The sequence below is a fragment of the Astatotilapia calliptera genome, chromosome 11 (genome assembly GCF_964374335.1).
Source record: "Astatotilapia calliptera chromosome 11, fAstCal68.1, whole genome shotgun sequence".
Taxonomy (NCBI): domain Eukaryota; kingdom Metazoa; phylum Chordata; class Actinopteri; order Cichliformes; family Cichlidae; genus Astatotilapia; species Astatotilapia calliptera.
In genome coordinates this window covers 18,761,862-18,775,424 of record NC_137432.1, presented here as the reverse complement: position 1 = coordinate 18,775,424, position 13,563 = coordinate 18,761,862, and the positions used below count along the sequence as shown (strand labels likewise).

Sequence of the window (13,563 nt, the reverse complement as noted above, 5' to 3'; positions counted from 1 at the left end):
ATCAAAGAACCTATAACTCAGTGTTTTTGAGTCTAAATAATTAAATTGGTATTAGTTAGAAATCTCCACTGTTAAATTAGAATAACATCTATGCTGCATTTTTCTTTTAGTCCTGATGGGATTCTATTAAAACTAGTTTGAAAACATGTTGTTTCAGTTTTAATTTTGTGTATTTGTTTGAAATTTTAGTGTTATTATATTGCTTTATTGATTTTTGTATCATATATTTAATGGAATATTCTGTGAAGCTGTTTAATTCTATTGCTGAAATATTTTAGGCTGCAAATCATTTTCTTCAAGAACAGACGTAAAATGTTTGTTTTGTTTTTTTTGTCTTTGATGACCAGTGACTGTTTCAAATGTCAGCAGAGTATGCTTTAACCATGTAATCACTCTGTGTAGTAGTTCTTGACGACAGCTTAATTTCTTGCACTGAATGAAAAACAAAACTGACTGTGATTCATGAGAAATGAAAGTCACCGACGACCACACAAAATGTATGTAACCGTTATTGCCACATGCATTCTATCTTACAGCATATATCAATCAAAACCAGACACACCAGTTTTCAGTGGTATATTATTAACTTGCACGTTTCCCCTTATCTTTTCAAAAAAGGTAATAAAAAAGACAGGAATCTGTATTTTCAACTATCAGTGCATCAAAACTGAAACACAGTCAAGAATGACTTGAATTTAAAAACTATTCTCGCATTTTTATTAGACATGTGCTGAGAGAAGACACTTTCTTTTCCCGCTCACCACCTCTGCACAGGCTGTAACTTTATCTGTAACTATCAGAATTCCTGAGGAGAGTCCCAGGACACTATAGAACAAGCAGGACTCAAAGTCTGAATAATTATATTTATTTTATGCCCCAGTGATGTTTTTTTCAAACATCCCATTCAGCTGCACTTCTTTCGTCTTTGTGACGAGCAGACGACTGTATTCAGAGAGGGCTGAGGACTTTTTTGTTGTACAGTTATTTTATTTTCAACTTTAATTTATATATTTTAGCTTATTCTTTCCCAGTTAAATTTACCCTTCATTCTAATTTGTTGTTGTACAGTTATTTCATTTTTAACTTTAATTTTTATATTTTATTTTATTCCTTCCTTGTTAAATTTACCCTTTTTAATTTTTCATATTTATTTCCTATCTTATTCATAGCCTTTTTTTTCTTCTTCTTCAGGTCACGAGCAGTTATGTAAGTATTTCACTGCATATCGTACTGTGTATGACTGTGTATGTGACAAATAAAAATTTGAATTTGAATTTGAAAAATTATCCTCCCCATCATTTTCCTGCACAGGAAGCAAGAACATATTGACCTCAATGAGATTTTTAGATTTCTTTTTAGAGATGCTTCTGATATCTCATTAAAGCTGGTAATAAGGAAGCATAGTTCAAACATGTCTTTATTTCAAAGAGAAGGCTAGTCCAACAATAAAACTTTTCAGACTTTGAATATGGTTTGGTTACCTTGAATGATTGACTAGCTTGGACTTAAAATCCAGATACGAAACTGTTGTACAAATATCCTGTACCAACAGTGGCGGTCCTAGCCTGTTTGGCGCCCTGGGCGAACACTCCCTCTGGCGCCCCCCCCCCCAACACACACACATAAAACATATTAAGGATTATACATTAACATAAAACTGTTGTCGGAACCATACTGAATTTCACCAGAGAAACACACACACATATGAAGTGAGAGAGAGTGCGCATTGAAGGAAACGGTTTCCAGGGCCTAATGGCTGTAGGATTTTGTAGAGGATCGGGAAGTTCTCTAATGGTTGCTGCCAACTCTGAAATTTTAGGGGGTTGAATGCAACACATGTCCCCTATTATCATGAACGGGAGGGAGGTGCTGACGTCATTAAATTGTGATCCCTGCTTTTCTTTATAACGGGTGTTTTTGTGGGGGCCCTCTTGAGTTTTTTCCTCTTTTTTCTGCTTTAAGTAGTTCCTTATTAAATTTCTGGTGTTAGTTATTGCTTTTGGCACAGTCAAACCATTCGCTACTCTAGTGTGGCGCTGAACATGATTATCTATGACGGAAACGGCTTCCTGCAGTTCAGCTTCCGTACGTTCAGTTAAAGGATCTTTCATGATTTCCTCACACTCTGCCATTAACTGTTTTGTTTGCTTTTTATGTTCCTGTAACTCTCTTTCTCGTTCAGTGTATTCTCGTTCCTGTCTTTGATCTAGGTTAAACCAGTCATCTTCTTCTGATTTAGGTGTCATTTCAGTGCCTTCCTCACTCTTTTGGGATTCTGCTGTTATATCAGGATATACGCGCTGATGACGTGCAGCCGCCGCAGCAGCTATTAATTCTGTCTTTTCATCATAAGGCGGCGGAGCCGTAGGTTGAACGGATGGGCATATAAGGCTAGTTTTTTCTGCAGTGGATTTACTAGAGCCTACACTGGCTTGATTTAAAACATTTACGTCTGGCTCGGGTCCTTTTTTCCATAGTGGTAGCATGCGATTGGTCACATCACGACATTCTATCATATATTTTTTACAGGACTTTTTAATCAGCCTACTTTCCTTATCACAAATAGTATTTAACATTTCTACTGACCTGTTTTCTGGCGATAATCGTTCGGGATAGGGCTCCGGAAATACATTAGGATGCATTAAAGTTATAGTTCTTAAGTTCGAGACGAAATCAGTCACGTAAGCACTTCCGCATGTTCTGGATACGTAATCATGGAAGTCTTCATTGATTCGCGAGCGTGGGTTAAACGTAACCGGAAGTGGGAGTCGTACTGAGCCGCTATTTGTGATTTTATATTTTATTTTTTTCGGTTTTACAGTTAATTTTGATTTTTTATCGGACCTGTCTAAGGTCTTTGAATTATTCTGACCCATGGTCAGTGATTTCCAGAGGGGTTTAGACGCTTGAAGGATTTAAGTTAGTTTTTATTTTTGCTGTGGCACACCTGAGGTTACTTGATTTTTTTGCTAGCAATTTTATCTTTTTAGTGAGCAACTTCTCACTTTTTAACGAGCAACTTCTCGTTTTATGACCCCAGGCAACTTCCTGTGTCCTTTCTGCTGGTGAGCAACTTCTTAGTTTATGACAGCAGGCAACTTCCTGTGTCCTTTCTGCTTTTATTTACAAAACAACAGGCAACTTCCTGTGTTTCTATGTGGGCCACTAAAGAAGGCTCCTCAGTGTATCCCACTTGTTACTATGTGGGCCACTGAAGAAGGCCTCGTCAGCGTATCCCGTTTCTATGTGGATCACTGAGAAAGGCATAACACAGTCTTATAAAATAAAAGACGAGTGCCTACCTTCGTCAGGATCCCACTTCTGACACCAAAATTGAAGGAAACGGTTTCCAGGGCCTAATCCGTGGATCGACTTCCTTCGAGGCGTGGACGTCTATCAGCAGAGAATGTACCTTCACCTATCAGCAGAGAATGTCCCTTAGTCTGTAACACAGTCAAATATATTCTCAAGCAATATTCAAGCATGCCATTCAGCGTGTTAGTACGAGCTCGGGAGCAGCTTGGGAGAACAAGAAAACAGAGACTGCTTTAGATTGTCTTCCCAAAGTGACTCAACTTTATTCACAAGTACAACAGTTTATATAGAGGGTAAAATTCATGAGACAGCAGATTATCAGTTTAAACCAGTACAGACCAAGATAAGGCAGCGTCTTCCTGCCCTTGGGTGAAGAAGCATCCTTTGTGTAGTTTATTAGTTCAGCTACAATTGTGATTATCTCAGCGACATATTTTCAAGGCACAAAACAAAGAGTTCTTTCATTAGTGAAATCTGAAACAAACCATTTGGCCTTCAACAGGCGTCTAAAAGATTAAGAAACTAATGTAGCTGAGGGAGTGATCTCTGTGGTATTTCAACCTTGTACCAGCCTGTGATTCTCACACATCAATTCTTGGGTCAAAGAGAAAAATAACTAAAACAAAGGGGCCTTATTGAATGACAGAGTTTTCCTGCATAATGTCACTATAAAACAATATCCAGTAAATGCTACCATGGTACTAAAATACCTAACACGCATAGTATGCAAACAGCCACCAAACAGCCATCATAATTCATCATACAATGAGAACAGAACAACTCAACAATTGACACTGACTAATTAATATTAAAATCGGTAACATAATGTAATGTTTGGAGTTTATTCTGTTACTGTTACTATTTTTACCATTTCTTTTTGGAGCAACTGTAACCCACATCATTTCCTTAGGGATTAATAAAGTATTCTGATTCTGATTGTTTCAGGATGACCTGCCATTATCTAATGACATATCTGCTTGCCTGTATCTTTTGCTCGTTTCTCCTCCTCTTCTTTTTTCGTTATTCTAAACTGAAGAAATGATGGCTTTGAACTTTTCTTGTCCATCTTCCATTGGTTTTAATTTTACACTCCAGTATGAACACCCATCCCCCAACTCAGGGATCACCACAACATAACCTAATAAACCTACACCTTAGTTCACTTTGTCTATTTATTTCGAGGATTTCGCACAACCCAGGATTCAAATCATGAATACATAATAGGCTTGGATTTACAACATTATGAATGAAATGTGGTCTACTTGGAAGCAGCAGGACTCTCCTCCCCTTTCCACGGGTTGTGTGTGAGACTTTAAATCATCAAACTGTAAATTATGAATTTTAAATTGTTATTGATCCCTTTACCCCTGGTCCTAAAGTGTATATTTATTTTCTTACTCTTCTTATATATATTGTTTGTTTACTTTCACTGCTGTAACTGGAGCCTCGTCGTCTCGTCTCTCTATATACTGGACTGTATGTAGCGGAGATGACAATAAAGTTTACTTTGACTTCAGCAGCAAGCAGACGCACCGAGGGCTCTCGCGCTCACTTTTCGCATATAGAATTTCGAAAAAACATCAGCGCAAATTATAAGTCTGTATCATAATGTCTGGTGTTTTCGTGTTTGTTAGTTTGTTTTTATTTTGCTTTATTTCGCGAGTTGGTTATTAGATGCTGCTCCAGCCAGATAATCCCCCGCCGCCCCGCCCTCTCCTCCCTGTGCTGCAAGCAGCAGGCGCACCTCGCAAACGGAGGGCGCCCTTACTCCCAGCAAATGGGCGATAGAAAACCGATCGGTGCCTGTACCATTCCCAATATGGGCTGGCATGACATCGGGTCAACATGCGCGTGATGGCTCCCCCCACCACGATGCCGCCCCGGGCAACCGCCCGTGTCGCCCGTATCATCATTAAATCACTTTAAGCATATTTGCACTGTTTGCTGCTGTTATTGTATATATATATATTTATATTTCTTCATACATTCTTATATATTTCTATACTGTGTATTGTGTATTTGTTGTACAGTTATTTCATTTTTAACTTTAATTTTTATATTTTATTCCTTCCTTGTTAAATTTACCCTTTTTAATTTTTCATATTTATTTCCTATCTTATTCATAGCCTTTTTTTTTCTTCTTCAGGTCACGAGCAGTTGTGTAAGTATTTCACTGCATATCGTACTGTGTATGACTGTGTAAGTGACAAATAAAAATTTGAATTTGAATTTGAAAAATTATCCTCCCCATCATTTTCCTGCACAGGAAGCAAGAACATATTGACCTCAATGAGATTTTTAGATTTCTTTTTAGAGATGTGTTAGATTTGTATTGTTGATTGTCATTTATGCTTAGAAATATTTACTTATATATGCTTAGAGTTTTGTAATTAGTTGTAGATTGGTAGAGGTTTTGATCCTTGATAGTCTGCAAACTTTGTGTGTATTAGACAGCACTTTGGGAGCATGAGAGGTCATACCGTGTCTTATTATTTTATGGTAGGATTAACGTAGTTGCGTCTGTTCTAGTCTAAGTGCTCTTTGTTTAGATGAACTGCAGGACTTCCTCACCGTGTTATCTAGGATGAACCATCTAGGGTGAGGGGGAGGCTACCCTCTTCCTGACCAAGGATGTTTGACCCTTTGATCAGCAACACACACACACACACACACACACACACACACACACACACACACACAGGCAAGGTACTCTTTGTTTGTATGTAGACGTCGTATGTTAATGAACCTATGCATATTCATGTAACCTCAATAAAAGGATAGTGTATGGGAGGACGGACGAGACCAACTGGAGTCAAGCGGTTGTCCGGTTCTCTCCCGTGCACGAGTAACATGAAGAAGTTTGCCTACTTGCGTCTTGCTTGCAGTGTAATTATATTGTCTTAACGTTCCAGCGAATAGGTTTATGCTACAAACCTAACATTAATTGGTCCTTCGATGCCGGAGCCCTGGAATCGCATTCACCGAGGGGAGGAGGGACACGCTGAAAGACTGACGTCAGCCAGGAAGTTCCTGTGGATTCGCTGTATGTCTTTTCTCCTCGATGAATGGCGATTGGCGGGATTCGAGGCTGATATTACACGCTAAGCAACACCGAGTAAGTTTAGAGTCCAACTCTATAACTGTACGTCTTCGCCGCTCAGTGGGGCGTTGTCCGTGGCCGCTTAGTGGGGCTAAAATTACGTCTTCGCCGCTCAGTGGGGCGTTGTCCGTGGCCGCTCAGTGGGGCTAAAATTCGCCGTCTAAGTGGGGCGATGTACAAGGCCGCTCAGTGGGGTTTTTTGTACAGAAGCATTAAGTCGCAGAGTTGCGCAGTTCGAACTTTTTTTGGTTCGCCGTCTTAGTGGGGCGAAATACAGACCGCTGTGTGGGGTACTGTAGTGAGTTCTCCACCGCTCAGTGGGGTGTTGAGAAGTTCCGCGGGGTCCAGATTGTGCTGGACAGTAGGCCTATTTTGTGTTGTTGTCATTGTCGTCGTTGTTGTTGTTGTTGTTGTGTGTGCGGAGCAGAACATGTGGTCTGTGACACCGACTGTTGTTGTTATCATGGGTTTCTAAGCAACCAAGAGTGATTCGGAGGGAGACAGACGTTTGTGCTGGACTTTGCTCCTGGCAGCACAAAGTATTTATGTAAAAAAAAGAGAGAGCGAAGGCTCCACAGCTGCGTGGGTGCACGCGAATGCGGTCGCGCGGGTTTCACGCGGACCTGAGCCGTGCGGTTAATCGCAGGCTTATAAATGGAAGAGATTCAAATGTTAGAAGTTTTCAGAAAACACACCAGCCTTGGAGAGCTGTGGAGAAGGCCAGCCCACATCAGCAGCACTTAAGATATGCTCTGGTGAATGGCTTTCCCCCCACCCCTTGCTGACACAATGTTTATTCTTTAGCTTGCCCTGATCGACAGCAGCCTGTGTGCCAGACCATAGATTTAATTGAGGTGGATAGTTGTTAAAAGTAATCTACATTAAGCTTGTGGTTGCTTAAATTCAGTACAATGACATGTGAGGTGAAGTGATATAGGTAAATATTTAAACTCATGAAGTGCATAGAGGCACTTGACCTGTGTGGAAGACAGTCGTCTTATTATGAGCCATTGTTGAGATATAGAGCACATCTGTGAAAACAACTAATATGCTCAACCCTGTATGAAACATCTAAAAATACATGATGGAGAAGCTGTGTTGAATATGTAAGTGTAAGACTTTGCCGCTGTGGGCAGAGCATGCAACTACTGTGTGATGTCGCGTTGCAGTTTTGTTTTTGTTTTTCTGAGCTGATGAGCAAGCTACACGTTATCAGATCAAGAGCTGTCTGGGAACTACTCAAAGAGGGGGAAACAGGGAGTGTGCAGCGTTTCCGTGAGCAGTTTTCCTGCATCTTGACTTGTGTGTAGAGTGTTCATAACATCAGCATCATGTTTTTGTTTATTTGTTTGTTGGATTAAAAATAATTAAATAAACTGGTGATCATGCCTATGGATCACCATGGCACTTATCTCCAGCCATATGATTTATTTATGCAGATGAAAAAGTGAGTGTGAATGTGTCTGACATCACAGTGTTTTTGTGCACTGTGCAAAAGTAATTGCCTCTGATTGTGAGTGAGAGCAGTGATTTTGCAGACCACCAGCTATTGTGAAGAAAAAAAAAAGAGTGAAAAAGAGACAAATTACATTGTAGACGAAGAGAAATAATCATAGGAAAAAGGTTTTGTGTTGATCAGCCGAAAAACAACTACAATGTCATTTTCTGCTTTTAAGAAAGGATTGTTCACACAAACACAGACAGAGAGAGAGAGAGAGATGTGTGTTGATTAAACAGTGATGATGATAATGAACATGTTTTAGTTTGTCACTTTCAGGTGAAAAGCAGACCTGAATCAATTTTCCACATGCAGCAGTCGGAAGAAAGTTATAGTTTAACATCATTGGAAACATGCAGGCCAAGTTTCTGGCTGACTTATTTAAAGCGCAATGTGTATGTGTCTCTCAACCTCACAAGCAAGCAAGCTCTCACCCCTCCCTGAAGACAAGGAATGCAGCTCCAAAGCAATAACATGATAAAGAGACAGCATCAAGTCCTGAGCAAAAAAGTCCCAACAAGCAGCAGCAATGTGGATAAACAGCAGCAGAAGAAGAAAGCAAACCCATCTTCCTGTCTGATTGGATGAATTCCACGGAAGGGCGAGCAAGATGGCGGCGTGAAGAAGAGTTTTTGTTTGAGTTCTCAGCACGAGACACTTATTTGACGTCTTTCTGGCTTTCGGGACTTTTTTGGAGATCAGCGCGCTAAGCTTGCTGGATCTGAGGCCAGGTTCTGCGGCAGCAGCATGTCGAAATGCTCAAAAAGGACTGAGTGACTCGGGCAAGCCACATGAAAGAAATGGACCCTTCATGATGCGTTCAACGTGCCAGCGCTGTGGTGGGAAAGGCTCCATCATAAACACGCCCTGCGCCCTGCGCCGAGGTTCAGGCCAAGAAGAAGAAGACGATGACTTCCAAGCCCAAGAAGGTCGGCCTCAGCGTGGGCGAGCTGATTGTGAAAGCCGTGGCCGCTTCCAAGGAGCGCAACGGCCTGTCTGTGGCCGCTCTCAAGAAGGCTCTGGCTGCCGGAGGCTACGATGTGGACAAGAACAAGGCCCGTGTCAAGACCGCCATCAAGAGCCTGGTGGCGAAGGGCACTCTGGTGCAGACCAAGGGCACCAGGACCTCCGGATCCTTCAAGATGAACAAGGCTACTGAGAGCAAAGCCAAGAAGCCCGCCGCGGCCAAAGCCAAGAAACCGGCAGCAGCTGCTAAGAAGTCGCCCAAGAAGGCAGCAGCAGCACTTCAGCTACTAGACAGGACGAAGCTGAAGGAGAACTGCCGGGACTGTTGAAGTGGGAGAGGACAACAGAGTGAGAAGACTAGGTGAGAACACATAGGAATTATTTAATGTGGGAAATCAAAATTTGGGTTAGCAAACCTGGGGAAAAGAAAACTGACTGCTTAAGTTGGAAAATTGAGACGGAGTCTGAAACATTGCGAAAATAGAAACATATACAAAATCACACACACACAAGCAGAACATGCATTAACCCTACTAACAATTCCAAACACAAAATGACTCATGAAGACTCATAGCACATTAGTTAAGAAATGATTAAATAATAGCAGAGAAATGTGTAGGAAAGGCAGCTTTAAGAACATGCTCTGCTGGAGATGCAGCTCCACAGACATGCATTAGACCTGCCTAATAACACAAACCCATGCAATGAAAATTAGCTTGTTATCTTTCATCAGTGTTAAAATAGTGTCAATTTAGCAGACACTTGTTATTAAATACTGAATTTATCCAATGCAAAAAATTGACTCTCCAGGTTGCAGGACAACAGTTTAACTTTTGTGGGAAAAAAGATCCTGGTTTGACCAACCAGTGATCAGACAATAAATTTAGTTGTTAAAATGGTAAATTGGGAGAAGCTTCCTGCTTGATTAATGCAGCACAAGTGATTTACTGTATGAGGGAAATTGTCTTTTGTGATACTATTTTGAACATGCTTTTCTGTCGTCCTGTCAACTTAGTGGGTTAATAGCTGATATGCAAATTAGTTGATCGTTCTTAGATTAATGACAGGTGATTGAATTCTAGCACGAGTGAATGAGATGTGTTGGAGTTGTTGTGTGTTGAGTGGAGACTCTAAAACACTGAGTTTCCTGCTTTGATGTGCGAGTGAATCCTGTATTTAGATACACAACTCTGAATACGTCAGAACAGACTGTTTTGTGAAGTGCATGACAGCATGTCACATGTTTTATGATGAATGGAAAAGGAAAATTGAATAAAATAGATCTGTGGCCTAAATGAGTGAAGAACACAGACCTGGTGATTAAACTCATAAGTTAAAGAAGACATTAGGCTTATGTTGTGAGTGGTGCAGCTGATGGTTGATTTGGAGTGAATCTAGCTGATGATTCTTCTCCTGTTGTGAAGTTGATGAGGAGTTTGTGTCATGACTTAACAAGGCCTTTTTATTTTGATACTTTCACAGTGCACTGAAAGTTTTGTTCGATAATCTCTGTTCTTTAAGCAGATCTGCACGTCGGGAATTAAAAGCGCTACACGTCGTCGAGAAAATTGTGCCAAGTGAGTTCTCCACATTTAAATGGACTCTGGAGAAAGCCACTTATTTGGGACAATTATTAAATGACAGTCCCAGTCCAAAAGGATTCAGCGATGTAATCCAAACTAAAGTTCTTCTTTTTCTTTTTGAAATGACGTCATTTTGCTGAGAGTGGAAACTAAATGCGACGATAGGTTCCACTATCAGCAAAGAAAGAAAGAATGAATGCATGAATGAGTGAGTGAAAGGAAAACAAACTGACTGACTGGTAAAAGCTGACAAGACTTTACTGATGTAACACGACTGTGTGAAGTTGACCCCCGCCTGGCAGGGGTGCAGATGAGTCTGTGTGCCTCACTTTACAGAAGCAGAAAGATGACAGCAACACTCGAGGTTGCATGATGATTTAACCTTTTAAATGCCATTTTCTGTGTCTGTGCATTTATCAGGTGTGTTATTCATAGGCTTGAGTTGCTCACAGAGATAACTGTGACAAAGTATGCATACGCCTGCGCAAGCGCTAATATTTGCATTTTCTTTTCTTACAGCATGCCAGTTCTTCATGTGAATTGATGATGCGATTTATACCAGGACAACTGGTTGATGTTTTTTCCTACTACAGGATTTCTGGGTTTATGTGTGAGGAAAACTGTGTTTACAGGTTATGAGTGGTGATGCTGTTGCATTGTGTTGATGGGAAAATGTGAAGGTTACTTTGATAATGTGAATAACCTGTGTGAAATTTCCGGTGTTGAGAACTGGTGTTACTTCTTTCCACAGCTAGGGTTGACTTTATGGTGTTTTTATGGCACCTCTGGAACCTGTTGACCTGTGTCTGACCTCTGTCTGACTACAGTCAATGTGTATTGCTAATGTTAGTTTCTTTGAGAATGCTGTGGAAGATTCAGCTGAAACGGACAAGTGACATGAGTAAAACAAATAAGAGATACAGTGTTTCTGGGATAGTTTGATATGGGCTCATTAGCTGGCCACTTTTGAGCCCATAGTAATATATAAGTGGAGTGACTTTGCTTAAGAGCAGTCACCGATTACATTAATGTTGCCTGAGTACATGGGATGATCCATGTCTGAGGCGACTTATGAAAATAATTGTAGTTTACTGATTTGAGAAAACCTGCACATGACACTTGTCTTGCTGATGTTGAATGCTTCTTGTCCTTATGATACAATTGTTTACAGGTATGAAGTTTGATTTTACTTCCAGATTTTGTTTTCCAGGCCATGATGGTGTGTATGCAGGCTCCTGGGAGAGCCAGGTGTTAAGCAAACTTAATATGCAAAACACACTAGCATTTTTGTTGCAGGATTATAGGTCCAGGGTGGTGCTGCTCCAGGGGAGGAGATGCCCTGATGTTGCCTGGGATATGATCTAGCTAATCTTTTTCTTTAAGACTGGAATCCAGGTTTGGTGAGTTGACGCATGGGTGTGTCCATGCGTCAAGAGGAGGGGTCCAAGGATTAACATTAAACAATGTTTTTTATTATTGTTGCAGTGATTTGTGTGATTAGCCGTTTTATTTACAAGTATTAAACCTATGCAAGTGGTGCATCCATGTTCAGATGAGGCTTTGATGGCCTATAAGTGAAGTTCACTGAACTAAAGAATGTGGTTTGATGATTGTTGACATGCTCTCCAAATAGAAGTTTTTCTTCTTAGCAAGGAAATACAGGTGCAGCAGTAATCTCCTGAGAAATCTTCAGAGGCCCAGTGAGAAGCGCATAGCTGACAGGACCAGGCAGTGGTTGAGGTCAAAGATCAAGCTGATTGGGGCCCATCATGAAATCAGACCTTGGAGCCACAGCAAGGACCATGAAACTGCCTGCAAAATAGAGGAGAGGATCGTCCACAAGATGGGAGAGAGGCTTCAGGAGGATCAGAGATCATCTTCAGCACAGCAGACATCACACAGAGAGCTGTGCTACTAAGCTTCCAGGAAATCAAGAGGAGACTTCCCACAGCAAGATTTTAAATAAAATGAAAGATTCAATATTGACGCTGAGGAAGACAACTAAGGTGTACGACGTGCTCTGCCTTAAACCTTCAGCAGCGTTGGAACATGAAAACTCGTGGGATGAGGGGAGCGTGCCAAGCTCCATCGACAGCGTAGAAGGAGTTCGAGGATGACATCATGATTCTGTGAAAAGCACAGGAACCAGAAGCTATGGTGGTGATAACAGCAGTTTCCTATGAACATCACCTAACGCTGTGCCACTATACTGTGCATACGATGACACTCTGAAGGCTGCTGGGATCATAACAGCAGTAAGACAACTGAACCCTGCACCCTTTCCACAGAGGTGTTTCTCTGCAGAGCGTGGACAATGAAGGAGTCATAAATATCCCCCTCGCAGGATGAAGGCCTGAAGTGAGGTGATGGGAGGCCATAAAACTAGAGTGCTGAGAGGTCTGCAGCTTTGGAAATAGCTGAGAACCATGTTGACAAACAACAAAACCAACTGGTATGTTTGAATGTCTATTCTACATACATTTGGACTCTGGTCCTATGGACAACGATGGAAACAACTGGAAGAGACATTCATGACGCCCTGCAGAACTCAAACCACTCAGCAGAGAGACATGTGATGTGCACACCTGGAGGAAGCATTACCAAGCTGAGATGTTTTTGAAAATGTTACTTTTTTATTTTCACTATTAAATTAACAATTTCTTTGTTTGCTCGTAAGATGCAGTTTGCCATGAGATGAGCTCAATGAATGGGATAACTGCTAATACATTTGTTGAACTGTGTACCTTTTCAGTAATTTAGGGTGATTTGACATATGCTGAGTATAAAAATGTTTGCATTGAAACTGTCAGACATGAGGTATTCATACCTGGGAACTTTTCAGGCATAAAGGTCAAAAAGGGGGGAAATGTTAGATTTGTATTGTTGATTGTCATTTATGCTTAGAAATATTTACTTATATATGCTTAGAGTTTTGTAATTAGTTGTAGATTGGTAGAGGTTTTGATCCTTGATAGTCTGCAAACTTTGTGTGTATTAGACAGCACTTTGGGAGCATGAGAGGTCATACCGTGTCTTATTATTTTATGGTAGGATTAACGTAGTTGCGTCTGTTCTAGTCTAAGTGCTCTTTGTTTAGATGA

At 40.9% G+C, this 13,563-nt stretch overlaps 1 long non-coding RNA gene and 1 pseudogene across 2 annotated transcripts in view; one reads left to right on the top strand and one right to left on the bottom strand.

Moving 5' to 3' along the window:
- LOC145431794 (uncharacterized) overlaps positions 1–2,715 on the bottom strand; it is a 132,753-nt gene extending 130,038 nt beyond the window's left edge. The window contains exon 1 of the long non-coding RNA XR_013912095.1: positions 2,587–2,715. This is a non-coding gene — a long non-coding RNA (uncharacterized LOC145431794). The remainder of the gene's footprint in view (positions 1–2,586) is intronic.
- Positions 2,716–6,323: 3,608 nt separating this feature from the next.
- LOC113030101 (histone H1 pseudogene) lies at positions 6,324–13,179 on the top strand (annotated as a pseudogene). Its single transcript, XR_013912090.1, has one exon. The product of XR_013912090.1 is annotated as a histone H1 pseudogene (transcript).
- The last annotated feature ends 384 nt before the right edge of the window (positions 13,180–13,563 follow it).